At 45.4% G+C, this 4422-nt stretch overlaps 1 non-coding gene across 1 annotated transcript; it reads left to right on the top strand.

Annotated features, from left to right (window-relative positions):
- The first annotated feature begins 2544 nt into the window (after window positions 1–2544).
- LOC111817864 lies at window positions 2545–2611 on the top strand. Its single transcript, XR_002821966.1, has one exon. It is a non-coding gene; the product is annotated as a small nucleolar RNA SNORD42 (small nucleolar RNA).
- The last annotated feature ends 1811 nt before the right edge of the window (window positions 2612–4422 follow it).

The following is a 4422-nucleotide window of genomic DNA, read 5'->3' as shown; positions in this document are numbered from 1 at the left end:
TGAAGTTGCAAAAACATTTGCAGTGGGTATATACTTTTCTTTTAAATTTTGAGGTTAAAAAAACTTGTGTGGGAGCCTGCCAGTTAGCTCAGTTATTTAAGTGCCTGCTTAGACAAAGCAGTCAGGCTCAGGATGCTGTGGTTTGATCCCCATATCTTCATGCCTTACCAGACCTGCCCTGAAGGCATCCTGAGCCAGCCAAAAAAAAAAAATAAAAAAAAATCCATCTTAGCTTTGGGGCTAGGGAGATGGTTCAGTAAAATAAGTGCTTCCTTGAGTTCGATCCCTGGTTCTACCAATAAATAAGTAAATAAACAAACAAATAAATAGGCTGAGACATAGCTTCACACTCTCTAGGTGTAATCCCCAGCAAGGGGAATAGGGTAATATAAAGAAACAGAGACGGCGTGGTGTGCTCACCTATAATTCCAGTGCTTGGGAGGCTGAAAACAGGAGGATCACTACGAGTCAGATCTACATAATGAGACCCTGTAGACCCTGTACTAAATACATACAAAATTTAAAAAAGAAATAGATGGCAGGCTGGGGAGATAGCTCATTGGTCTAAGCACCTGCCTGGCAGGCAAAAGGACCACAGTTCCATCCCTAGTGCCACATGCCATGCCAGCCCCAGACCCCGGGGTGTGGTGGCGTATGCCTGTAATCCCAGCGCTGGGGAAGCTGAAACAGGAGGATCACTACGAGTCTGAGCTGCATAGCAAGACCTGTACCAAGTAAATAAATTTTAAAAAGGGGAGTGGACAGGGCTATAGTTCAGCCTAAGTGCCTGCCTGGCAAATGCAAGATCCTGAGTTTGATCCCTGGCACCACAAAAAAAAAAAAAGAATGAAAAGAAACAGACAGCTACCAACTATGATGGCACACACCTGTAATCCTAACACCCAGAAAGCTGAGGCAGGATTTCTGTGAGTTCAAGACCACCATGAGGGCTGGGGAGATAGCTCAGTAGAACAAGTGCTCGCCTGGCAAGCACAAGGGCCTGAGTTCAATCCCTGGTTCCGCAAAAAAAAAAAAAAAAAAAAAAAAAAGAGGAGGAAACAGATGGTGGCCATTGTATACTTTTTTTTTTACAGAACCGGGGATTGAACTCAGGCCCTGGTGCTTGCCAGGCGAGCAATTATTCTACAGAGCCATCTCCCTAGCCCCATCTTATACTTTCTTTGATATTTCCACCATACACAAGCACACAGGGCCTGGGAAATAGCTCAGTAAAATAAGTGTTTGCCTGGCAAGAGGAAGGTCCTGAGTTCAATTCCTGGTACTGAAAAAAAAAAAAAAAAAAAGCACACAAATGACCTTTTCTGTCACCAAGTCTGTGGAAGTAAAAGAAACAAATCTCTGTGGTAATTGCTAAACCATGTCTTTCTGTGGACCTCGGTATTCCACAAATATATCCGAGGGGATTAAATCAGGCAAATCATGTTCTAACATTCTAGAACTTTGCTTCACCTCTTCCCTAGTAGTATATTTTTCCCCTTCGAAGTATTATTTTCTCTAGAGCTTTAAGTCCTCTCTTCTCTGAGACTGAAAGTTATTCAAGGTGAGAAGGTCCTGAGACAAGATTCAAACAGGCAACCAGCTATACCATCCACAGACCCAGACAATTAAACATGTATCTTTTTTTTTTTTTTACAGAACCAGGGATTGAACTGGCACGCACAATGACCCCGGTTCAATCCCTGATACATGCCTGTGATTCCAGCACTCAAGAGGCTGAGGCAGGAGGACTGCTGCGAGTTTGAGACCACCCTGGGCTACAAAGCGAGCTCAAGGCCAGCCTGAACCTCAGAGCGAGATCCTGTCTGAAAAAAAACGAACGAACCGAACAAAAACTACAACTCCCAAGAAGCTTTGGGGCCCGAAAAGGGGCGGGGTGGCGCATGCTTACTCAGTCTTGAGAGGAAATTAAATTTAACAGCCCTTCCCAGCGAGTGCCACGCTTAAGATTATCCAATCAGATCGCCGTAGAAAGAATCGCGAGTCTTCGATGAGATTTAGCTCTATAAGCCCATGAGAACGAGGTTGGTAGAGCCTTTTTACCAAGATGGCGCCGAAAGCAAAGAAGGAAGGTGTGTGTTGGGACTGAGGGAGAGGGGTGGTCCACAGGGGATTATCCTCCGATACCGGGAGAGCGAACATATTCTTAGGGTTGGGCTGAGCTGAGCCCAGGGGAAATCGTCAGAGCTGCTCTCTGCGATTGAGGTGTGCCGTGTCCAAAGTGGGTTGCGTAAGCAAGCTTCATGGGCTAGAGTTGCGTGAAGGGGTTCGGAGAGCAGCCCAGCCCGCATTATCGGCCAGGGTGTGCCACACAGTTGACTCTGGGGAACTAAAAGCATCCACAAGCCGATGCTCCATGTCGCTAGATCGTAAGATCGTAAGAACGTAAGCGGCCCCAGAATTACTTGTTTGCCCTTTTTTTTTTTAATGTGCTAAATGGCCCCGTGTGTACCTTTCTTAATGAATGTTAGAGTTTTATGTATTTTTGAAATTACTCCTGATTGGTTGTCCTTCGCTTCCCGTATCGTGCATATGATGGAAAAAAGTTAATATCCTGAGATTTGTGATGTCTCCAAAGGAACCACTGATGCACGTGTAGGCAGGGGCACAACTACTGGACGTGAGGCCGGAAGTGCCTAACGGGTTTCTTAATTCCGAACCTTCCTTTTCTTTCCCAGCCCCTGCCCCTCCCAAAGCTGAAGCCAAAGCAAAAGCTTTGAAGGCCAAAAAGGCCGTGCTGAAAGGCATCCACAGCCACAAAAAGAAGAAGATACGAACGTCGCCCACCTTCCGCCGTCCCAAGACGCTCCGGCTCCGGAGGCAGCCCAAATACCCTCGGAAGAGCGCCCCCAGGAGAAACAAGTCAGTACTGCTCTTACACCGATCTGAAGATGTTTAGATCCCTTCGTTGATAAGTTAACCTGCCCTGGAGCATGCTTCTCAAAAATCTAGTGTATAGGAATGAGTTTTTGCACCCTATTTGTTTGGGTTTCCCAGTGTAGCCTAAACTGGCGTCAAACTCAAGGTGGTCCTGCCCCGGCCTCCCAACTGCTGGGATTACAGGCGGGTGCCATCACACCAAGCTTTTTTGTCTTATTAAAGAATTAATTAAAATTTTTTTTGTATTTTGGGGAAGGGTCTACAGGGTGTTTAGGGTCTTACTACTAGATAGGACTCCTAGTGATCGCCTGTTTATGGCCTCCCAAGAGCTGGGATTACAGGCCTGCGCCACCAAGCCCAGTTTCAATTACCCTTTCAGTGCGCCCCGGGGGCGGGGCCAGCATTGCTGGCAGGCCTAGGGATGACCCCCAGGCCCCTGCCCCTCCCCTGTTGGCAGACCCTTTAATCCGCTGAGCTGTTTGGCCAGCCCAAGAATTAAGTTTTGGGGCTGGGGAGATAGCTCAGTATAAGAAACACTTGTGTAGCAAGCCCAGGGTCCTGAGTTAAATCCTCAGTACCACAAAAAAAAAAAGAAATTTTTTTTTTTTACAGCGGTGTATAATACTAAAGCCATGATTGAAATGCCTGTCATTTTGGCCTTCTAAATGTGTATCATTTCTAACGTCATATCAATTAGTACTTTACTCTTTTTTGAGGGGGGGGATTGAAGTCAGGCCCTTGTGCTTGCCAGGCAAGCAGTTATTCTACTGAGCCATCTCCCCAGTCCCAGTACTGTACTCTTATGTAAAGTAAATTTTTAGGGGCCGGCGAAATGGCTCAGAATGAGTGGAAGGGCCTGAGTTCAATCCCTGGTTCCACCAAAAAAAAAAAAAAGTCATTAATTCATTTTAATGAGAAGAAATAGCAATGAAACAATTTCCTTTTTTTTTTTTTTTAATTTTTATTTATTTGTGTGTGTGTGTGTGTGGCCAGCTCAGCCCACCAGGGGCGGGGCTGGCTGGCATATGGTGCTGGGGGATTGAACCACAGTCCCTGTGCTTTGCTAAACTTGTTTTAAGTAGGTGCTTTAGACCACTGAGTCATCTCACCAGCCCCAGCAATGAAACAATTTCAAAACAGGTTAGAGAAACAGTTACAATAATTAATACATTGCACATCATTGTCAAAAACTTCAAGGAAAAAAAAAAAAAAACTTAAGATTTCTTGGGGCCAGGGAGATGGCTCAGTGAAATAAGGGCTTCCCTGGCAAGCTCAAGGGCCTGAGTTCAACCACCGGTTCTGAAAAAAAAAAAGATTTCTTAAAAGCATGTGGCAATATGTAATATAAAATCATGTCTCCCATCTTGCATGACTATTCTGTTGGTCTGAACAACGTATCTGATGATGAAACTAGATAATATATCAGTCACTTTTTTTGGTACCAGGGCTTGAATTTAAGACACTGCGCTTGCCAGGCAAGCGCTTATTCTACTGAGCTATCTCCCCAGGCCCTATCAGTCACTG

The sequence above is a fragment of the Octodon degus genome, unplaced genomic scaffold, assembly GCF_000260255.1.
Source record: "Octodon degus isolate 3935 unplaced genomic scaffold, OctDeg1.0 scaffold00072, whole genome shotgun sequence".
Classification (NCBI taxonomy): Eukaryota; Metazoa; Chordata; class Mammalia; order Rodentia; family Octodontidae; genus Octodon; species Octodon degus.
This window is presented reverse-complemented; position numbering and strand designations above follow the sequence as displayed.